At 38.0% G+C, this 25,569-nt stretch overlaps 1 protein-coding gene across 1 annotated transcript in view; it reads left to right on the forward strand.

The window, feature by feature from the left end:
- Window positions 1-15,718: 15,718 nt before the first annotated feature.
- LOC139744598 (uncharacterized) overlaps window positions 15,719-25,569 on the forward strand; it is an 85,151-nt gene continuing 75,300 nt past the window's right edge. The window contains exon 1 of the mRNA XM_071655028.1: window positions 15,719-15,971. The gene's annotated coding sequence lies outside the window, so the exon portion shown is untranslated. The remainder of the gene's footprint in view (window positions 15,972-25,569) is intronic.

Consider the following 25,569-nt stretch of genomic DNA (forward strand, 5'->3'; position numbering starts at 1 on the left):
CTACTACTACTACTACTACTACTACTAAAACAACAGGCAAACAAACAACAACAACAGCAACAACAACAACAACAACGACAAAGTAATGTTTATGGTTGTATAACTCATGAAAAGTTTTATTATTTGATTCAAGAAGGAAATATGCAGTAGCATAAAGATAAGCACTGGCTACACCATGCAGCTACACACTAGCCCCATGGTTTGACTGATGGGCTGCCTCATATTGCGTAATTTGATCAAAAAGAGACCATACTCATCTCACTTGGTTTGTATTATAACTATTGCTCCTCTATATCAAATTTGATTTAGTTTTATTCATTTACATAGACCTGAACATGGGTGGATTTTCCCTTTAAAACAAGAAATCAAAGCTACCCCCCCAAAAAAAAAACAACAACAACAACAACAACACACAAATAAAAAGCTAATACGCCCCTACACCATGTACACAGTGTCTACATGTTTATTATTCTCATTTCCGATCGCTTTTCCGCTGAACTCTAGCAAAATTTGTTGTGTTCAAGTGTGCGTCTGCACGCCCGTGCCTAATCACGTGCGATAAATCTGCAGGTTGTCTGTTCCACTTCCGAAACAGAAGAGTTAACCAATCCAGTATCAACGTAAAGCGTCCAAAACGACTTCGATTCATTTCCGCTCTTGTCTGATGTGCAAACTCGTTTTCACTTGTTTAACGACCGACGGACGGACACGCTGACAACGCCCTATTTGCACTCAACTATTACCATCTCTTTTGTTACGCTTTGCACACGATAAGTCCATAATGATAATGATGACTGATACTGATTTATCCGGATGGCGGATCCCTTCTGATACCACGGTCGCCAGTCTGAAGTAGATTAAGATGAACTTTGATTTGTAACCCTCTTTCACAGCCCAGAGGCCCCAGACGCTTTTTGTTTATGATACAGTGGATTCCCGTTATCACGAAGTCCTCGGGACCGGCAGTTTTCTTTCGTTATACAGTATCGAAATTTCGCCGTAACCGAACAAAAATGTTAATACACAATAAAAATGGAGCGGATAATGTTGCGGCCTGAACGTTAACTTCGTTGTAACCGGAATTTCGTTAAAACGGTGTTCGTTATAATAGGAGTGCTCTGTATACTGAAATGTACATGGAAAGTGCACGTCTAGAGCATTTTCAAGTTGGCTGCACACGCACGCGCACGCGCACACACACACACACACACACACACACACACACACACGCAAGCACGCACACACACATACATACATACGGGCTAGTAAAGACATATCCCTTGAAGATGTTTGATCACCATTAAAGCATAATTTACCATTTACAGCTGAAACAACCATCCAGCATTAGTGCTTCAAAATAGTTCTAAAATGTGTGTTAGGCATGGAAACAACCAATGTAAAAATTGAACCAGGTACATAATCGATGTTTAGTACTGTTGCATGGAAATACAAAATGTGAACAATAGTTATAACAAAAATGTTTCCAGAATTAACCGTCTACAGTTATGGTTTATCGAGAAAAATAGTGACATCTCCTTATATTTCAGGCTTTATTGCGAAAAGATATATATGGTAGGATGTTTTGTGATGCAACTGACCTACACAATATGCATCAGATGTGATGCTTTTAACATTATTTAAATCACTGCTCCCAAAGGTAAACAAGACCTTTAAGCTGTTAGGTTATCCTCTCAGTTCCTTACCCCTATTGAAAGATGGTGATAACAAGTAAACAAGTATACTGTAGTATCTGATAATAGCTATTACGTCCTTCTCAGTCCTAATATGACTTAATTCTCTTGATATTGGTTTTGCTATTAAACAAAGAAAATGATACAATGAACAAAACCACCTGGTTCAAAGGACCTTCTTTTAACGAGTTTCAAAGGTGGATGTACTGCTATACGCTACACAATACATGCCAGTGATACTGACCTTATGGATCTGCGAAGGACATCGCAATGGAATCGCACTTTCATCGCAGTCAGATTGCAGTCGGATTGACACGAGTCGTATAGCCTTGGGCCGCACCATTGGTTGTAAGCACAAACACAAGTACTGTATGCGGTATATCAATGGAGTGGTTGAATCTAATGATAAAAGTTCAAGAGATGGTATAGTTTTGGTTGAGATGGGGTTTCAGGTTTCCAAATTTTGTGATACAGCCATAATCATAATGAGAAATATGAAAGAGCATACAATTACAAGAAGAATTCAAAGTTCATTTGATGAAAATCGTTTTTGAAAGGTCAAGATATCCAAAAAGAAATATGTACATGTAGGTCAAAATTAAGGGTTGGACCCAAATTTTATCAGAATCACTTTGTTTTACTTTTTTTAATATCTCAGCTATTTCAAAACCGATTTCCAGCAAATAAATTTTGAATTCCTTTTAAGATTGTACGATCTGTAATATTTCATAAGCGGTTTTAACTCTAGCCTGGTTTCCAGACCCTTTGCCAACTGCACTCTGCGGCGACGAAGTCGCCGCCTTTGCCAAAAGCACAGGCCTCTGCAGGACAAAATCACCTAAACCTACTCCAGTTTTTGACGTTGATGGCGTCGATATCCTGTATAGAGAAATAGTACGAGCAGAGGGTCTGGAAGCCAGACTATTTTAGATAGCTCGCAACAAGTTAAAATCTAAATCCACCATATCAACCAAAACTATACTATCCCTTTAACAGTCTCACTGTTGGGACCGGCGGCCGTCCGGATAAGTGATATAATAGCCGGATAAGGTGAGATGCTCAAAAAGCATGATACTTATTGGGCACGTTGTGTACTGTTGGGGTTATACACGAAACACTGTCAATAATTCAAATGATATGTGTGTGTGTGTGTGTGGGGGGGGGGGGGTTAACTGTGAGCGTAAAAAATAACTCTTCTTGTGTCTTTGTTTAGCTGATTTTGCAGACAAACGAAGATGATCCAACCTGTCAGACCCATCTCCTTCTCTCACACATGGTCCCGTTCAGATCATCAGACGGGTGACCAAAGGTGCATGGTAACGGCATTTCGGCTGATAAAACTATATATGAAGAGTTTGTTTGCAAAAACCGATAAGTCCATACTTGCCCAATGGAGATATTTGCGATTAAAGGTCAAGAAAAATAAAAACAATAATAGGAAAATTTTTGCTTCTTTTGACCATAACTTCAAAAATGTTTCTTTATGTAGTGACCAATATATCATTTTAAAGGTCTTATTTTGTACTTTACGACAGGAACCGTACTTCAAAATCTTCAAAAATGGACTTATCGGTTTTTGCAAACAAACTCTTCATATATAAATTCTATCATATAGTAATACGAATTTATGCCTTACTGCCTGGTATTTGCAAGAGAATAATTTGTATTTGCATATATGCAATTTCACAATGAAACCGCACAAAACGTAAAGGCAACCTTATATCAGTCTGTAGGCCTATTCTAATGTCCGGAAATAGAGTGTTTCGGAAAACTGAGGTCTGACACTTCTAGTGACAACAAAAAATCGGTCACACGACACGGTCGCACCTTCAGATACGACTATCTAAATTGTTCGACAGACACTCAAAATCCCGATCAATGTAAATAGGGTCACCTGGATGTATCGACGAAACAACAACAACGACAACAACAACAACAACAACAATTATAATAATAATTATTATTATAATAATTATAATAATAATAACAATAATAAGATGATGATGATGATGATGAGTATATTTAGATTCAATGTAAATATGTACATTATACCATTGCTTCTGTAAATATTGCAAATACATAATAATTTGTATTGTTGAAAGGACCGGCCTCGACTATGTAGCCTGCACGCTGTTGTCGGTTCTTTTATACCAACAGTGTTCTTAAACTACTGACTATTTTGACTATATATTGACGATGTTTATTATGTTTTTGTTTCGTAAATAAAAAAAAAAAACATTTCATTTCATTTTCGTTTTCGTTTTCATTTCATGCACACGATGCTTGATTACGTGATATTGCCTTTTCCCTTATAAACTCGAACGTCTTTAAAGGGAAAGTTGACTTAGATAGCAGTCAGGTTTGAGTACCATTTTCTTCCTCGTCTCAACTGATCACGCTCATCTCAGCTGGGTGTAAGTTATCCTGAATGCAAGCATGACCAGTTGTTTTCACCTGCGTTTTCATCGCGACACCGGAAGTAAATTGTCCCACGACCCAGTGTGACCCCACTCGACCGAGGCCAAAGGGAATTTCAAGCGTCAATTTTAGCTATTTCAACCTACGCGTCTAGCCACGACAGCCTGCCTGTCCAAGGTTAATGAAACATCGCAAACTTTGATAGCATCATACCTTCGTCCATCATTGTGCTTGTATATTGCATTATGATATTTTATTGCCGTGCAAATTCTTGTAATCTGTATGTGTGTGTGTGTGTGTCTGTGTGCATTGTGTGCGTTAATTTGAGGGAAGTCGACGATAGTTATGTTGGAGAGTCTGATTCGGTGGTACATGATACCCGTTTCCGACATATATGAATATATTATATTTTGTAAATAGACATAATACATGTGTGTGAGTGTGTAGGCCTATGTGTTAGACATACCTTGACAAGTAATGGGGGAGTATACATTGTTATCAAGAGATCACTTTTCCCTTGATCCTTATAGTCATTACTCGAAACTTGTTCTGTGCATCGACTCTGCTTTTTTTCAGACTTTTTTGTTGTTGTTTTGATGCCGAATTTTCCAATATTTTCATTTTTTATTCTTCTTCTTCCTTCACGAGGGGCCCACACTTTACAAGGATTGTCTTTTCAGTGGGTCCCTCCGTTTTTGGTAAATTGCACATTGATATTTCACGTTATACTTACTTCAGGCATTACAATTATGATACATCTTTACTTTAAGTTTACAAGCTTTGTTTACTCTGTTATATTGTTTTGTTTGTAAGATTTCTATCCCTGAAGAAAGAGAGATGTATATTATGTTATTTTTTGTTTGTCGAAAAACGGAAATACATTTGAATTTGAATTTGAATTTGAAGTAAAAACCTATTTATTGGGCATCATATCAACAAAGTACAGTGAAACCCCGTTATAACGAGTTCGGTTATAACGAGGAACCGCTTATAACGAGGTGATCGCGTCGGTCCCGTTTTCCTTTGCGTGTAAACCTATTGCAGAACGAACCGGTTATAGCGAGTTCGGTTATAACGAGATTCCGGTTATCACGAGGACATTTTCGGTGCATCATGATAAAGAAAAACATAAGCAATTTGATCGGATATAACGAGGTTCCATTTCTTAGACCTGCCTCTATCAATCACGCCACGAACGAAACATTGAAAAGCGATTTCACGCTATCCCCGTTTTACGTATGTGTAGAATGCAGTAATGCACTGCACAAGTGCCCGAGGTTCTCTACATGTACTCTCTGAAGCAAGAAGACTCGGAAACAAACATGATTCAGTCCCATCGTTATCCTTCTTTACCGCCCATTATCAGTGACGAATAACCGAGTATAGGGCCTACCGTTCTTTCCATGTTAAACCACATAACATAATCATAATCATTCCATTTTCTTTTTTGCGAGGTTCCATTTCCTGACTGCCGCTTTCAAACACGCGACAAAGGGAATATTGAAAACCAAATTCACGCTATCCATGTCTCTTTCCCGTTTTGCAGAGTAGTTCATGTTTTCTTCTTAACCACGCCATAAGACACAGAAATACCTTCCGATGTTTCTACTAAGTTATTGAATAAAATCATTCGATTTTGTATTTCGCGAGATACGCGTGCGTGATAGGTCAGACCACAGCGCAACGAGAGAAAAAAAATATAACGCATTCAAAAACTTTTCATGTAGCGACACTCGTGGCCAAAATGGACAATAACATTGAAATGCGTGTGCAACTCATCATTATACCCTTTCCATTTTTAGTTCCGACTTCCAGTTGTTTTGCTGGCTAGTAACTATTATGAGTGTATATGATTAAAGCCGAAATAATTAATGAAATCATAGCGATCCCGCCGGGCGACAGTAGCGTAAAAATAGTTGAATATCGCATGTTAATCTGCTTAATTGAGTTGGTGTTCAGAAAAAGAAACAAACGCTTTTAACAGTTTGAATAGATCTGCGTTTGTTCGTTATCATGTAACAAATGATTATATAAATATGAGTGTGTATGATTAAAGCCGAAATAATTAATGAAATCATCGCAATCCCGCCGAGTGACAGTAGCGTAAAAATAGTTGAATAGCGCATGTTAATCTACTTGAGTCGGTGTTTAGAAAAAAGAAACAAACACATTTAACAGTTTAAATAGATCTGGGATTGTTCACTATCATGTAATAAATGATTATATAAATATGAGTGTGTATGATTAAAGCCGAAATAATTAATGAAATCATCGCAATCCCGCCGAGTGACAGTAGCGTAAAAATAGTTGAATAGCGCATGTTAATCTACTTAATTGAGTTGGTGTTCAGAAAAAGAAACAAACGCATTTAACAGTTTTAAGAGATCTGCGTTTGTTCATTATCATTTAACACTGCATTTCACAATGAAGAATTTCTTTCTTTCAGAATGGTCTACGAGGTATATTTGCGCAAAATGATCACAACATTCCAAATTCAACCTTGTAGCGTATTTTTCAAGAACTGGTGTACAAAACGCGAAAAAATTTTTGGAAGAAAATAAAGAACGCATTTTTTAATCCCTTCGGACGCAACGATCATTATACATTGTATAGGATTACATCGGAAATGATTTATGAAATCATCGCATTCCCGCTGGGCACCAACAGCGTAACATACCTCGCAAGTTACGACAAACAACGCATGTATGTTACTCATTTTGCGCTGGTGTTTAGAAAAACTTAACAAACGTATTTTAACAAACGTATTTTATACAATCTGATTTTGTTGTCATTTTACAATGTTCACTTTATTTCACAAACGAAAAAAAAAAATCTTTCAGGATGGTTCGATACAAGAGGAAGAGATAGGTGTAGAAAGAATCCCGAATGATATGATCTTGCCGAGTAGGCCTTCTTCTCAAGAACATAATATGTGAACTATAATGAGAAGAGATTTTTGGAAGAAAAATAAACAATTAACGCATTTCACCCCCCCCCCCACTTTTCCGTCTTTTTTATGAATCAATTCACAAATAATATCCCTTTATTGTCTCAATAATAACGACTCATAATTGTGTAATAACAACGCAAAGGAGGTTCTTATAAATTTGATTGACGGGTATGATTTCGTGCTTATGTTTTTCTTTGTTTTTGATGCGTACGGTTATAACGAGGTACCGGTTATAACGAGGTAATATCGCCGGTCCCACGGACCTCGTTATAACGGGGTTTCACTGTACTTGACTTGACTATAATATTTGATACAGTAGTTATGATTTCAAAATGTCTGCAAGATGACATCATTTCTCTGACAGTGATTGTAAAGGGAGTTTCACGTAAATTTCTTTTACTTTTCTTTTAAATCTCTCCCCATTCGCAAACCAGGTTGTTTGGGTATTTTGGCACTTAACATTAAAGGTATGGGATACCTTTTACAGACCTCCCAAAATGCAGCAAAACATTAAATATGAACATCAGGGGACTTGTTTAGGCCACTGCTGAGAAATTTGGAAGTCAACAGTTATCTACAATTTGAATAATGCACAAAACTCAACTACTCAGTAGTTCTGTGTGTCAGCCACACTTAAGCCTTTTTGTTGCAGTCTTCTGTATTTTTTATCTATATAAACAAAAATCTAAAAGTATAAGAGCTAAAGTAATAACATAATAGAGTGTGTGGCAAGAATGTATATAGAAATGTTTGTAAGTTTTGATGAACTTTCTTCACAAAATATACATGATGGACACACATGCAGTGCATGGGTCTGCAAAGGTAGCCTAGTAATGTACTGGAATTTACGGTGAGCCCCGAAAAAAACTCAATTCAAAATCTAACGGTTAATAAAAATGTACTTAATGTTACCTTCTACTTTCAATACTTTATGGGAGTTTCTAAAATGATGCTCTCTTCAACATACCACTGTATTTATACAACTCTTCATTTAAGCATGCAAATGGGATTCCCTACCTTTAAGAGGAAGTTATTTGTGTAAACTCCCAGATTCAGTGCACTTGGTGATTTGATGCAGTATCTTTTCTCCGTATTTTCCCCTGCTCATCAAAAGTGTTTCATAAGATGTTGTAAAGAACAAACTTTTTTTTAGTTACGCAATTTTCCATTAGTGTGAGATTTTGTTCTGTTTTGTTTTTGCTATAATCTATTTTGCATCCTAGCCAGATATTATGTTCTGTGTTTTTTTTTTACTTTGTCACTTTTGATGATTTTTTTTTCATTAAGAAATATGAAAATGAATTGAAATTGAAATTGAAATTTGATTTATCTTTTTTTATCATGAACACTTGTTAGTTTTGAGTGCAGAATTTGTAAAAGTCTCATGATTGCTTTACTGTATGAGCAATTCTTGCACTGGCAACACTTTTTATAAGCTTAAAACTTGTTTCTGTCTCAACTTGACATGGCATATTTTTTGTATCTGTCTTTCTAATATGAGCAGATTTAAGTACTTTCTCCAGTAAAATCCACCCATAGTCTTTCTCCGCAATATAAGAAATTCAGCGAAAATTCAAAGTGTTGATTTAGTGATGACAAATGATGAGATAGATTGTTTGTTTGTTTGTTTGTTTGTTTGTAGTTGGGTGGTTTTTTTTTTTCCTCAGGAATATCCCAGGCATTGATGGGTGACGTAACGAACAATTTTTGAAATGAAAATGTTCTCCGATTGTATATATTTTCACTTTCCTTGAGATCCAAAGTTTTTCTTTTTCTTGATGAAACATTTCGATTACGTTCATTGGGTTAAATATTAATCTCCCAAAACTGTAATGTTGCAGTACTATATATAATGTTCACGTCATGTTTCGTAGTTTCAGGGAAAACAGACACAACCTTTGTTCTGACCACGCATGCACGATGTATGGTTTGCAAACACGAAAAGGCAGTATAGAGTGTGTTTCACTTCAGGCCGGATATGATATTTATTTAACTGGTGGATGTGGAATGTCACCTGTCCTGACACCGTGTGTTAGCTTGATATATTATCTGGTTACTAAGAAATATTACATTCACCACAGCTTTTATTTTAGGCATATGCGTTGCTTTACCAAGACACGGGTCATTTACACTTTCACATTTCAGTATCACTCGATATGCAATATAAACTCCGGAAATATGAGAAGTTTTACAGTAATTGGCCAGTTACTCTGAGATCTCTCGTTTGTTTGGATATTCATGTTCAAATAAGATAACGAAACTTAACCTAATTGTTGTTGTTGTTGTTGTTGTTTTTGTTGTTGTTGTCGTTGTCGTTGTTGTTTTCGTTTGTCAGATTTTTTAGGGGAGGGCTTTGTTCTTTATTTCTATAGTAATTGTAATGTTGTCAGAGGTAGACACACATGTACAACGAATCAAGAGGGGCGGAAGGAATTTAGGAATTTCGTCCTTTTTTTCAGGGGAGGTGTGAGGGACGAGAGAACAGGACACTTATCTATTTATTCATCTATAAAATAATTGTATTTATATAGGTCATCTTTTGTAAAATGATTGCTCTTTTTTATTTCCCCAATTCCTATTTCTTCTTTGGGGGCGGGTTGTAGTAGTAGTAGTAGTAGTAGTAGTTGCTGTTGTGTGTAAGAGGCGCCTCATTCACATTTGAATATTTGCGCATTCATCTGCATGATATCGATACTTTACACAAGATCAATTTCTCAGAAAATTGATAAATGAAACACTTATTACATTTACATTGTATGCGCGGGGTTTGGGAGGGGGTATTCTCCTCTCCAGACGTCAGGACTTTTGAAGAATTTTGCATCAAAATCGCATGTTTCAGGGCACTTTAAGATGAATTTTATTCATAAGTAATTAAGCAGCAATAATATGTCTAAATTCTCTATGATACAAACAATATGGTGAAGACAGAATTCGTACTTTTAACCAATGTTAGGCGCTAGATAACTTTTTGTAAATGATCAGCAATCTCAAACTGGGTTAATAGTTTGGCAATGCTCATATACAATCTATAATCTATAACAAAAACCAAAGACTCTCAACGAGGGCCATCCTTGAAGCGGTGGCATACACACTTGACCATAGGAACTTATGTGGGTTGGCGGTATTAGCGGCGTTAATAAGTACGGGTGTCGCTACCACGCTTTCCATGAAAATATGAATACATAATATCGTCACATTATCTACCTACAAGTATTATTATATTGCATACACTTTTATGTGTACGTGAGTGTTGTCGATGCGAAATGAAAATTGTTGCATTATTCTGGTTGGATATATTCATGATGTGTAGAACATTTATAGGCTTTATAGTCATGCTGTGTATACTTGTACATTTATGTTATGTCGTAATGTTTGATGATATTGCTGAAAATCAAGGAATTATTGTAAACTGATGTCATATAACAGAGAATAAATACATAAAATGCAATCAAATATTGTACTGGTATGCATCTATATCTTTATTAATGTTAACTACTATATTCCATCCTTTGCACATGCAGTCGAATGTATGCCTATGATATAATTTCTGATTTATTCTGTTTTATGTTTTGTTGAAAAAATGAAATTAAATGAATTGAATTAAAATATTGAAAATTTATGGTGTGTGTCTATGTTCTTTTTTTTTCAAGGAGAGGGAACGTATTGAGCGAACTCTTAAAAAAAAGAAGAAGAAAGAAAGCCATTTGTCTACCATAAAGGCACAATGATCTATTTTTCTGAAGTGTGGCATGCCCTTCTGAGAAATGTTAGAAGAGAGGTGCAATTAATGATATTTGCCCCTCCTACTCCTACTCCTACTCCTACTCCTACTCCTATACTCCTCCTTCCTCTTTCGAGCGTTCTTGCAAAATATCAATACGACCAAGTGTAATTAATTTCACAACGCGGGAAAATAAACCGGTTTTGAGTGATGTCAAAGTATGGGGGAGGGTAGCGTGTTTGTGATTACATTGTCATTGTTTAAGTTGAAATGGAAAACTTTATGGACAAATTCACCGAGGTGCATGACCTTTCATACCATTGTGCTTATATAGCTCCATGGTTATTAGGTCTTTATTAGACTGTCTTACGCAGAAAGATATTAATATTATGGTCATACACTCCTCTGAATAATGAAAATATAGAATAGAGAAAGGAGAGACTGAAAATGTATAAAAAAACACAGTTCCTTATTCATCTGTTTGGGCATAGAACAACTTAAAAAAAGTGTATAGGATAAACTTCGGAAAAGACAGGTTTTTGTGTGCGTCGTTTGTCTGTTTGTTTCTTTGTTCTTGTTGTTGTTGTTGTTTTGCATATTGGAAATTTGAGGTGGACATATACGATATGTAGTGAGGTGTCAATTGCCTGTTAAGACACAAAATGAGTCCCTTCTTTGAAGAATTTATCAAATCCATATAACTTTTCAATATCACACGCCCAGTTGTTGTTGTTGTTGTTGTTGTTGTTGTTGTTGTTGTTGTTGTTGTTGTTGTTGTTGTTGTTGTTGTTGTTGTTGTTGTTGAGGTTGTTGAGGTTGCGAAAGACCGAGCAGGGGAGGGTGTGATTCCCCCTCCCACGCTATACTCTTTGGAAAAAAAAAAAAATGTTGAAAAGTCTCATTTTGAGAGCACTTTTAGAGGAAAAACAATTAACTTACATATTAAAGGGCCATGTTATTTTGTAATATACACAAATATGAAAATGAAATATACATACCTTTTATTTCTAGTACACCTGTAACAATACAAATACTGGCTTTGAATGATGAATCGTTGTTTTAGGACTAAATGGAACCTATACCTAGGTTGCGCAATTTGCTCCCGCGGGTAAAAAAAAAAAATGATGCGCCTTAGTTATAGGGGTAAAGACAAAATAAAAAGGCAAAATAAAATAACTTTTAAGGACAAAACAAAAAGAGATATCTGATACAGAGAAATAGTTTCGATTTACTTGGTAAGGGAACAATATAAAAAAGGTTCCTTTCAATCAGAAAAGTGGCGGTTTTCTTTTTCTTCTTCTTCTTTTTTCAAGTTGGATATTTCGGACGGGCATCCACAATTAAGCATGAAAAGTTGATTAGGGGTCAATGCCCTCTAGATTATCTCGACATGAAATTTGCCCCTTCTTGAAGGATTGACTATTCAACTCTGTGTCTTCCTAATATTTCGTGAAGAAAAGAAAATGAGGGAAAGAAAATTACTGCTATATGCAAAAATATAGATGAATAAACAAAATCTATAAAACCACAACCCCTTTTCCGTCCTTGTAATGAATAACAAACTTACCGTATAATTTCGACAGTGACACGACATTTTTTTTGCTCTTGCGACAATTGTCCGGTCTTATTTTCTCCAGGCAGGGACTTGGGGTTAGGGTTGTGATAGGATTTTAGAGTTTAGTTTGATGTGAGGATTAGGATTAGGGTTAGGGTTATGTTTGTGGGTAGAATTAATGTTTGGCTCAGAATGCATATATTTCATGGGAGCAATTGTCGCCGGGGCAAATGTCATGGAACCAATTTCGACATCCCAAAACCCATTTCTGCATCTTCATTGAAGGAGACATCATAATCAGTTCTAACGCTTGCGTATAAAGTTGGGCGACAATGCAAGAAATTACAAGCAACTAGCGAATACAGAATGATTTATAAAAGCTGATTCTCGATTTCGATAAATCGTGAGGCTTGACTTGCGTTGCGAAGAGTGAAAGCAAATATATTGATCACCTGCTTTGAAAACATGGAGATATAATCATTTTGGTTGTTTTGAAACCGAAACAATAAACCTGAAAAAAAATATCGTCTCGCACCGGACCATGCATTTCGTATCATGAAATTTCAACTTCCGCTCTCACTTGCATTCTTTCAAGACCATGTATCGCAACAATATTTTGATCATGCATATCATGGTGCGTGAAATCGTCAATAGTGAGTGACGTCAAGGTCACGTGATTCAGACGGTCACTTGGTTAGACGATGATTGGTCGTGTTATGGAGTATTACAAAATTTACGTAGTTGTGTTAAAGTCATATCTACCGCGTGCATTCGTCAAGGTAAAAATTATGATCATGTTGAACGTTCTCTACATTCAGTTGGTCTCAACCTGAGGTTTTTACTGAGGACAACAGAACTGTCATGAAGATATCTAGGAATTCTTAATTCTGTTTACTTAGATTTTTATGTATTATATACACAAGCAAAAACCTATTCCCATTAACAGAAAGATTGAAAGTTTCAAAATTTTTAACTCCACTACAAACCCAATGATTTTTTTTTTTTTTTTTGAGCATGGACGTGGATACCAAGAGCACTATAAAAGGCATAGACCTCTGCGGTAGAAGTGCGTAAAATTCTGGAAAGTGTGAAGAGAGATTCATCCTATAATCCTATGTAACGAGTTTTCCGAACAGATATCTACCGCCATAAAAGTCTGTTACGGCTGTTCTATATACATGATATCGGAAGTGGACGGGGAGTTGTGGAAAATCATGCCACACAAACATTTTTATTATGGCGGAAAAACACAGACGGCTATGTTTAGTATAACGGTGATAACGAAAACGCTGGCCTGATAACGCACCGCGTTTGTCGCAGAAACATCTGGAAAATGGTAAATTGTATATTTCTCTGTCTGTCCAATCAAATCCCCTCACCCCCTCATCCCCTCACATCACCCCCTCCCCCCCCCCCCACCCCCCTTGTTGGCATGTTGTGATCACATCTAAACGTCACGCACATGAAAGACAGAAATTTTCACAAATAAACAAGTCTGGCTAGCGAGTGAAAAACATGTACGCAACTTTCCCCGACTGAATCTCGTAGTTGGTTGGCTCAGTATTTTCGACAGTCGCGTGAGGGAGTTGAACAATGAGGGAGACAAACACCTTCAACTGAGAGCAAGCTATTTTTCGCTCCTCCGCTGGGAAAGCTTGGTACTCTCGTACAGTGTGCGACTTTCCGATGATTGCGTATTGTGTGCGACTTTGGTGATTGGTTATCGTCGCACTCGGTGGATGTGGAGTCGAGTGCAAACAAATCCTGGTTCTGGTGATGTTTTTAATAAATTGCTTCGCAGTCCGACTTCTGTGACATAATATTACTGAAACAGAGTGCAGACTTTGTGAGAAGAAACTGAAGAGCACCTCACCAGGTTAACGGAGTCATATCTTTAATTGGTACTTGTGCAGTTTTTCATTCTTTTAGAAATCAAAACAAGTTGAAACTAGGGGTTTTCCCTATGTCGCTCATCGCCGTGGTATCATTCTTCGCTATATTAATCCTCTGTGTGCCGCATTAATTACCAGTCGATAGACTTGTATGCACATTGCCACAGAAATGGTTAAATCAGAAATAACTTCCGTAACTACGGGTATATTATTTTTTTTTGCAACTTTTCATTTTATTCAAATCCGCTGTACAAAACAAAACAACACATTAATATCTGATGTCAATGAGTAGGCCTACGCCAAACATTCCATGTGAATGTTCAAATAGGCCTAAATAACGTACAAATATTCACATATGCCAAACATCTCTCCTCTTAGAAAGTACACCAAACAGATATACGATGAAATTTCTTGTAATAAACAACACCTCCCCCTAAAAAAAAAAAAAAAAAAAAAAAAAATGCATGTGGGCACTAATTACCAAATATTCTTTTTTTTAAATGCTCTTTAAAAATGCGATGCAGTTTCATTGATAATAATATGAAACAAGTAATAAAGTATTTCTTTCCAAAACTTTTTGAGCAGTGAACAAAAAACAATATGAAAATCAATATCATATAAAAATTTCTCTCTCCTCTTGTGAATAATTTCCTGACCCGCCTAACTTTCCTTTCTTTTCTCCTCAACACCTGTGAATGCTTCCAACAAAAAGCAGAAAATAATCGCAAACTTTACCCATTGACTACGCAGGATAAATAAAATAGAGGCGAACCAAGGCTATGTAAATTGAGTACCATCCTTCATCCCACTTTCATGAATGTCTGTGCAACCTACGTCTTCTCATCGCTATTGCATTTTCCTCATTCAAACGCACACACAGGCCGCGGAACATTTTTAACCCGTTGAAAACGAAATCAGCCTGTGGCGCTACCGGTCGGGAATGGGGTGGGTGGTCGGGGTCAATGGTACCCCCCCCCCCCTTTATTTCCTACAAAGTCATTGAATGTGCACAATATTCAGATTATTTTTTTAATGTAAGCATACTTACAGTAGTTCACACACTCATCGTGTAGGTTGGTACTGGTAGTCGAGTCACTCGCAATCCTAAATATAGGCCTGCGTCAGTGGAAACGCTTCATTTTTTTTTTAATTCATCTATTTTTTTTTTTAATCTGGAAATTCCCGTCAGTTTTTTTTTTCCCTCAACGTACCTTCAAACGCGTCGAACATACAATTAAAACGCACACAAACATTTAAACAATTATGACACACACCCTTGAGAACACATTAAAAACATGAATTACCTGAATACCAAAAAAGGCAATTCAATTCCCCATTCTAGTATTAGAATACTGGTAGGCCTACGTAATTGGCAGTTATCCGGTAAACCAGAATCGCAGACACCAATGATTTCTTTTCCTCTTTTGCTTCTTCCTTACACTCGCCGCAAGAGCTACAGGACATACGAAAGCAGACTATTTTGGACGATTTGTAAACGTGGTCGGAGTCTGTAATGGTACAACCATTGAAGTTCACTGTTCTCTGGAAATAAAACTGTTTGAGAGAGAGGGAGGGAGAGGAGAGGGGTGCAGAAATGAGCCGTACACCCGTCGTACGTACCCGAGCTGCCGATGGCTATTTAATTTACGCATGCGCACTTACTGAAGTATGGCGGACGTCCTCTGCATAAACATTCCGAGTCTCCAGAAAAAGTCCAGATTTTTCGTTTCTTCGTTAGGTAAAGGTAAGCAAACTTTCATTTCGTGATATGTTGTGGTTATGGAAGAGGCAATCATCATTAGAAACTGCATATTATTTTCCTGGGGTGACAGTCAAAGTAAAGAAAATGTGTTAAGAAAGTGCTAACATGACATTTCTCGATGTCAGCGGAGCCTGTGTGTGCAGAGACGAGAGTTTACTGCGAGCAAGGGTTCCTGTGTGCCTACGTAAGTTGCCTATGTGGCACTTTCGCTACAGCCTACAGGGCTGGCTAGGCCCGGTTTCACCATTGGATCACGCATAACAGATGCCAGCTGGCAAGAAATTTCGGTGTTTCCGTATGGTGCTGCCTCCTTACTGTCCAAGAACACTGGATGGCACAAGGGTACAGCTAGTGTTCCCTACCCACAGGATTCTTGTATGCTGGTGTAGAAATCCTCTATGATGTGGAATAAGTGAATATTGTGGGAATATAAACACTGGCCCAGCCTTCTTGCGTGCTGCATTTCAAACGTGAGTCACCTATTGAAACCACACTGTTGTTTTTACCCCCCTTCCCCTTACTGCAACAGGACGTGTCACAGCAAACTGTCATGCTATATTGCTAGTTCAGTTTAGTGGGTGAGACCTATGCAGGAAGGGGTAATACACGTTACATTGAGTTTATCCTGTGCTTTACTGTTTATGCCATGGGATCTGATGCAATGGCATACATTTTGACACCTTGTCTTGATACTGTCAACAGGCTAACTTTAAAATCTGTCATTTTTTGAACAAATATTGCACCCAAATTCAGGTGTTGTCTCTATCATTCTTGTAGGAATGAAAAGTCACAGTGAGTAGACCTCTGTTTTGACAGCTTTTACAAGACTGACCAATTTTGTCTATTTGAATGAAGGTATTATTGATATCATTTAAACAATAATAAACTGCTGTTCCTTGCAACATCAACAACAAAAAAGAAAAGAAAAGAAAAGAAAAAATAAAGAATAATGTGTTCTTCAGATCCAAAGGTGTGTACATGTACACCACCTGTAGTTGAAGGAACATCACTGAAATATAGTGCATAGAAATCTGAGCTGAGAATTCCACAGAGGAATGACTAAACTTGGCCTACACTCTCTACATTCAAGCATATACATACAATGTGTCATTTTTTGAACAAATATTGCACCCAAATCCAGGTGTTGTCTCTATCATTCTTGTAGGAATGAAAAGTCACAGTGAGTAGACCTCTGTTTTGACAACTTTTACAAGACTGACCAATTTTGTCTATTTGAATGAAGGTATTATTGATATCATTTAACCAATGATAAACTGCTGTTCCTTGCAACAACAACAACAACAAAAGAAAAGAAAAGAAAAGAAAAAATAAAGAATAATGTGTTCTTCAGATCCAAAGGTGTGTACATGTACACCACCTGTAGTTGAAGGAACATCACTGAAATATAGTGCATAGAAATCTGAGCTGAGAATTCCACAGAGAATCAGAATGACTAAACTTGGCCTACACTCTCTACATTCAAGCATATACATACAATGTGTTATTATTGTGTGGATGCTTCAGGTATTGTGCCCCCCCCCTCCCCCCAGTCACAAAAAACTGACCAAACAAACAAACAAACAGTAATTTGAAGCCAGAAGGTGGATTATGCATGGTTTTCTCTGTGGCTATTATAATGTTAGAAAAGGGACACTACACAGTACCCCAAGAGTTTAGAAGTTGGGAAATATAGGCCTACCAGATTCTTTACGCATTCTTTTTTTTTCTTCTTTTGCATATTTTATGTTTTGTATCAAGCAGATCTCTATTTGAATATTCACTTCATAACTTATTAACACGACAGTATTAGCTTCTACTGTTTATATAACTGAGGAACATTCAGACTTGTCAATTTTTTTCACTGTATGGTGTTTTTAGTTATAGTTAAAGGTAATTTCATAATTAATACTGGAAAACATGATATATTCGTGGCATGAAATTTTCGCAAATTGGAGCCGGCGGCCTTTTTTGCCGCATGAAATTTTCACGAATTGCCACTGGCATTCAATGCATATAGTGTAGACAAGAACTTTTGTGTGCATTTTAATTTCGCGAATCTTGGCGCTCGCGAAATTAGAATGCATGCGAACATTCCTTGTTTTACAATACCTCATCAGTCAAGGTACTGTACAATGTAGGTGTGCCTTTAACTTTTAAAAAAAAGTGTGAAAGAATATTTCACCTTATTAAGAATGTCTTCAAGGATACCGGTACATTTTTATTCACAAATATTGGAGAATTTGCCCATAGAGTATGCTTGCTGTCCATTATGTGGCAAGACAAAGAATGGAACGGCAAGGCCATATTAGTTTTGTGTTTTGTGTGTGTGTGTGTGTGTGTGTGTGTTTTTTTTTTTAGGGGGGGGGTGGTTAGAAAATACAAGCCGAGATGTATTTCATACACATTCAATTTACCTTTCTATATCTTACAAAACTGAATTGGCCTTTGAATATGTTGTCAATGTTCCCATTTCAACATTTAGTAAAAGAATGATATTCAGTAAAACAATTTGATATTCATCTGGAATGATAGTATTTTTTTTTCCTTGTGCGGCATCTTAAGTCTGACTCATATGCATACCGGGTATTAAGTTTTAAGACTGTCAGGCTTGAACTCTGTAATGACAGTTAGTGATATTAAATATCAGATTTTTTGATATGTTTAGTGCCTGGTAAAATTAGTTTGTTGTGACATTGGTTTACAGCTGTATTACTCTGGCTAACTGAGTTCTAAAGGTTAGTTACTACATGTATGAGATTGACACTACAGATCTACAAGAGGACTAGCCTTTCCTCGGAAGGGTTACATGTTTAAGTTCAGTCCATAATTTTTTTTGAGGCACTGCTTTCATGACCCCTGAAGTTTGCCAAAAACCCTTGGAATCTTATCGGGACAATCTCACTGGAATTTAAAGAGATTGTATAATTCAAATATGAAATTGTGCATAAATTGTATCTTATACAAGGAGACTGAAGTGTTTACCAGCAGAAAGTAAGAAAGAGACAAACAAACTGACATGCAAAGATCAGTGCGTAATGTTTATGTTTGTATTCAGTATGTCTGACTGAGAATTTTAAGTCAGGAAAGTCCACAGTAGAGCTTATATGGATCTATCTATATCCTGCAGTTTTGTGGTATTTCCCAGAGTCTATATTTGGATACCCCAGATAATCTGATTAAGCATGTATTAAATGTAAACAGAAATTGACATATGTTTGCCAAACATTTAATACTGGGGGGGGGGGGTGCCTTTTCAAAGCAAAGATAAACATAGATTATACATTGTTCACATGTAGGATAAGTATAGAAGTGCTCACACAACCAAATGGCCGTTTTGATAAGTTTTGATAAAGCCCCCCTCCTCCCCACCCCTTTTTATGTTACTGTACATAATGTAGCCTACTAATTCACACTGTGGCAACTACGCAGCTGTATGATGCCACTGCCAACATGCTGGGTAAGATATATACTTGTCTTGCCTAAATTTTGCTCTGAATTTTGCTCATACACTCTACTTTTTTGAATTAGCTGCTTTTACATTAATATAGTATCATTGTAAAGTGAATGTAGAATCACTCTGAATTTTATTCTAACTGTCGGGGGCTTCATTCCTCTGGTGATCTGTCTTCTGTGTGCTGTTCAGTCATGTGTCTGGTTGCAAATTACAATAGTAGAAAATGAATTAGGAAAGCAGTTCGAAGCTGCTACTTCAATTTCAGCCACCTAATACTGTATCTGTGCAGAGATCTCGACATGAAGATATCCAGAGCAAGTGATTTACTGTGCAGTAAAACGACTGCAAGACAATCGGGCACTACTTGTTAATCACAAACTCCTTATATCTGATTGTATCTCGGTGGACTTTTTCCCCTTTTTTGTGAGACAAACCATGAGTCAGCTATGGAACTGTTGATTAAAGTTTCCATTGATTTACTATCCTCTGGAACTGCTGATGGGTCAAGGAGGTCTGCTTAAAGGTAGAATCTCTCTTTGAGCGTGCGCTGCGATTTGCACATTGAGAATATGATTGGCAAGAGTGGTCTCCTTATGCAAGACTACTGGTCGACCATTGACAAATCCTGCCCCCTCAATTAGCATACTGCATCGTTTCCAAAATGGGCCAATAGAGATCTCCATGGATACTCAAGATTGTATCCATGATGTCCCTTTCGAGTTGGCACACATGTACACATGCAATAATGTTTTGAGGGTGTGGGGATGGGGAGGTGGACGTGTAATGAAAAATGGGACAACATGAACCGAGGATGGTTTATATTTCTGGCTAGATCTAAGGGCTTCTGGTCAATTCTAGATGTTCATGGAACGAAATATGAGTAGGGTATTATTGGTGACTCACACAGGGATTCACACATTTGTTCGTTTAGTGGGGTTATTACAATGATCAGAGAAATGTAGGAAATATGAACTGCATGGGATGTAGCCATGATACTGATAGGTCTGGTGAAAGCAAAAACCATTCATGGAATGTCAGGATTCTTCTATGAGCTCCAAGGGTGAGCTTGAAGCATGAATATTCTGTGTAAAGTTAAACCTAAAGGACTGTTTCACAATGGTATTCAGCTTTAGTTTGTAACATAAATTCCAGGGTTGAGCTTTGAAGCATGGATACACGGCATGTGTTTCAATGATTCTAAAGAACTGTTTGCAAAAGTATGCAGCTTCATTCAATTACATACTGCACTTGCAATATTTTGTGCCTTCGATCAAGTGTGCAGTGGCTAACCTTGAAGTCCAAGCATGAAAACTGAGAGGACGAATATCAGTGGAAGGAGATCATATATTGATACACATTTTCTATTGCCATCTTTCTTTTTGTTAACCTGTTGAGGATGAGTCCCGAGTATACTCGGGCAGGTGTCTATAAGAAATGTGTGTTGTAGCAAAATCAGACTGTCCTCAACGGGTCAAAAAGAAGATGCCTGGTCACTAAAGCTTCAGGATTGTGTTACAATGGACAGGCATACAATAAAGTAGCCTTGTTATCCCATACCTTTCAAGCAGTATACTACTATACACGTACAATTGTAAGTCATGGACATACTTGGGGCACAAAAAAAAAGAAGAATAAAAAAAGGTCTAATGTATGGGGATGTATAGTGGGAAAAAGAGGTTTGCATTCACCTGCATTGCAAGGACTTTTCACAACAGTGGCCTATGCAATTTTACACAATTCTGAAGATCCGCGTGTGGATTTAGGTAATATGACATTGCAAACTTTAATACACAGATGGAAATGCCCTATTGATCCTATTATTGCACTTGGACTGCTTCTTATCTTCAATGTGGGGATGCAAGATTTCTTTTCTATAGAGGCTAAAAGTAGGCTTGAATGGCAGTAGTAACAGTATTGAGCACTGTGTGTTTGCTATGCAGTCACTTGTCTGAAAGTCTCTGACTGGTTAGGGATTGGGGGGGGGGGGGGGGGGGGGGGTGTCATGGGGGAGTTTGATGTGACCTATGCCGCTGAACTCTATTGTGAGCTAAATTGTACAGCCAGTAGCGCTAAATAGCTTGGCATGCCACAATGGTGAGAGTGAAATGTGCTTGGAGAAATCGGCCTCTTTTCCAGTCCTTCTTCCCTAATGGCAAGCATATCTTGGGAGCCAGAAGCCATTTGTCCCCCCCCCTTTTTACTGCACTTGGTATGTTGTTTAAGCATCAGCTATCTTTTGTGTGTATGTGCCCCTGACCTTGCCCTACCTTCTCACGTCTCCCTGTCTCTCTCTCCCCACCCCCTGTTCTCTTTCTTCCCTCCCTCTCCCTCTCTCTCCCTCCTCCATCTCTGTCCTTCCTTCTCACACTTTTTACTCTTTTTTTCCTTCTCCCACTCTTCCTCATGTTTATATGAGGAAGTGGTAGACACCAATGTGATATTGCACATTGGAAAGACACTTCACAGTCAAGATGGAAATGGTAGATTGCGTTTTAAGTAAGTACTAGTAAAGATGTGTCTAAGTTCAAATTAGATAATTATGGCTTTAGACCCCGTTTGCAGTGAGTGAAAAGGCCGGGCTATTTCACTGTAAACGTGCAAAAGGCCAAATGTGGTACCAAAATCGGCTGCGCATTTGGCCAAGCTCTGGAGGTAGTCTCGGCCGTGGCCGAGCCCGGCCTTTTCTCACTGTAAACGCAAACTGGGCCAAATGCGGTGCCAAATTGCGACTGGCGTACTCCCAATAATAATCGTTTGTTTCCAAGCAGAGCGTCACTACAATGTGTACGACAAAATATTGAAAGGTTTGAATGAAAAGCCCGAGCCGAGCCCTCCACTGTAAACGGACAAAATTGTGGGGCCGAGTACCGCAATTGAGGCCGGGCTTAGCTGCGGCTCGGCCCGGGCTCGGCCCAGCCCGGCACCGTAAACGGGGTCTAGGTGCACAATGGCAATAAGCATTAAAAATTCTTCCTGATTAACAATAAAAAAAGCCAAAATATTAGGGTCTGCATAATTCCCCTTTCAATTAGAGTCTTTTATATTTTATAGCAAATTTTAAGGTACATTTGAATGAAAAACTTATGGGATAAATGAATACTATTAGTATTCATTTATTAAAAAAAAAAAGTTTTTCATTTAAACGTAGCTTAAAATTAAAAATGCTTCAGTAAAGTGAATCTTATTACTCACAACTGGAGTGTTATTTTTTTTTCTCATACAAATGCATGCAAATGAAATCTTATGGTGATGTTGTATTCAGAAGAAGTTGAATGGGTATTACATATATGTGGAACCACCGTAAGAGTACATCCACAAAATGCACACTGCTGCATAAATTTGTACACTAGTATGGCACATTATTACAGTTGTACATGTAATTCTGTCTGCCCATGTCCATAATGTCATGGAAAATACCGATTGATGGCTTTACAAGTTTGTTTTTTACTGGTACTTCAGTGTTTGTTTTTGTAAACCTCTCTCAATATTTTCACAAGAGGTAATAACATTATGCATGATAGGCCCCCAAACTGAGGCACACGCTGTTACTCAGACTTTTTTGAGAGTGCCATGTTGATTAGCTCCAGTCTTCCACAGGCATGTTGTGCTCAAGATGTGGAGCCTCAGTCGAAGCGGAGGCAGCCTACCCCTGCTGTACGCAGTCACGGTCTTGATGGCGCTATCAAGTGGAAATAGCTTTCCAGGCTATTTTTACATGTTGCATGTGGGCACGGGCATCATTCTAAATGACTTCCCGTTTCCCATTTGCCTTGGCCTCTTTCTTTGATCATGGGCGATTGTATCACATTACAGGAGTTTGCATCAGACCATCGCCCAGCAGCCATCAGACAGCCCAAATTGAATTTTTCTTCTGGTTACCCTGTTGACAAGTGATATCATGTCCCCCCATCCTCTCTCTAGAATGTTAGTTGCTGGATGCCGAAATTTAGCTAGATACCCCAACCTTCATCCTCTCTCATCGCCGCACCCCCCCCCCCCCCCCCCAAAAAAAAAAAAAAAAAACCCCAACCCAAAACAAAACAAAACAAAACAAGAGAAAACAAGAAGAGATCATAGACAGGCAGCACTTGCGTATGTGCTTTGAGTAAAGCTTTGTGATCAATTCAAGCAGTCCCATGGCTGGTGCAGATTATTTTAGGGTGCGCTCTCTGCTCTTATTGAGCATCCAGCAATGGTTGAGGGGCTAAGGGTGTGTATACAAACTGTAAAAACAAAATTTAAGAGTGCATTAAATACAGTAGGCCCTACTTGACCTCACCTCTGGAATGCAGGTGTGTGTGATATAAAAAATGCACCTTGTTATCTAGTAAATTGCATTCTTCCCCAGCAGTCAAGCCTTGGTATCATGATTTCATGAACAGTTGACCACCCCTCCCCACCCCCCCCCCCCCCAACTAAAAGAATGAGTCCCTGTGTACATGTGTGTGTGTCTGTCTGCCTGTCTGTCTGTCTGTGGGATTGTGCATCGTGATGTTTGATATGGTTTAATTGGCAAACTCAGTGAAGGAAGTGAATGACTCTACACTGCTGTATATAGCCTCATTGGCTTTATCAGCCTGTGCTGTACTGCCCAAGCCATACACTACAATGTATGCTTACATTTACAACATATGCCACCTGGTTTAATGTTCATGCTTGTTGACAGTGCACCAGATGAGCAGACCTTTACAGTGTATACTGCTGCTTGTCACAGCAAGAGGAAACCACCTGTGTGAGCTGCAGGTTTACTAGATTACATGACAAGGTCAGTCATAGTACATCAATGTAGGCCTATCTTGAATAGGAAGAGAAAAGTCTGGGTGCTGTGGTCCTGCAGATCATCTATAAACTACATCATTGCCAGTGCTTTTACAACAATGCTTCCTAAAGGCACTAAATCAATCATTTTTCAATGGATTTAGCACCTTTTGGTTGCAAGCTCTTAATAATGTAGTTACAAAATTTGTAGTATGCATACTTGAATGTGCTCACACTAGTAAATTATATACATTCTGCACTGAAAATGTATGTCTGATTACAGATTTCGCAAATCCATGGTATAATGTGTGTGTCGCATGGATTGGGCCAGTACAAGACTGTACCTGCTTGTGCCAGGTTTGTTTGTTGATAGGGTCAGCTGGGACGGACTGTGCAAATATATGTCCACCACATGTTGATATTAGTTTCAGTTCGGAGCCTTCTCTGTACTTTATTTACCCACTGTAGGGTGTGTGACAGCCCTGGCATTTTACCAGTCTACAACCTTTGTGTGTGTGTGTGTGTGTGTGTGTGTGTGTGTGTGTGTGCATTTGTACAAGCATTTCTATGAGTGCTACACAGAGGATAAAAACAAATATTTTTCCTCCCAGATGGGCACTGATTTGGAGAAGTTCTGACTGGTTGACCTGAACTTTTTTCAGGCCTGTTTGTTTTTAGATGGACAGAACAATGCTTATTGCACAACTTCTCTTCCAGTGTTTAACGAGTTGCAAAAAATTAAACAGGCTCATGGAGTCTTTGCATGTGTGGCTTGTAGAGTTCTGTGACCTTAAGTGACCTTTGCTCTTCGGGTAGATTTTTTTTTTTTGTTAAATACCCAATTTAGAATACACAAAGTCAGGCAGAGGAGCATTCCTGAAGCACTATAAAATGCCCTTTTTGAGTTGATCCATCTAGAGTGTCACCACCTGCCAATATCACACACAAAGTTGTGAGAGATGTGTAACTAGGTGCATTCACATTAATGGTGAAATATGATAGACTTTTGTGCGATTTAGCATAATATGAACACAAATACACCAATACCACCAGATACCACATGAATTGTAATGCAAGTGCATCTGTTGTCATGGTAACCTTTGCACTTGGGGAAACTTGAACATACTGTATGTGCAGTGCACTACACATGCCACTTCTGGCATAGTGACCATTATAGAACAAACCAGTTACATTGTAGTAGGCCCTGATCCTTTGTACAAATGGTGTTATATAGCAAGGACAAGTCCAAATGGTAGTTAGATGAAATACATATGTACACTATAGCTTTGTTTTGTTTTTTAAGTTAGGAAGAAAAATCTGACAGTTACTATGATGCCTTCATATGAAAATAACACAACTGATTGATCT

The sequence above is a fragment of the Diadema antillarum genome, unplaced genomic scaffold (genome assembly GCF_040938485.1).
Source record: "Diadema antillarum isolate AM-2024a unplaced genomic scaffold, OU_Dant_1.0 seq00001192_RagTag, whole genome shotgun sequence".
Lineage (NCBI taxonomy): Eukaryota > Metazoa > Echinodermata > Echinoidea > Diadematoida > Diadematidae > Diadema > Diadema antillarum.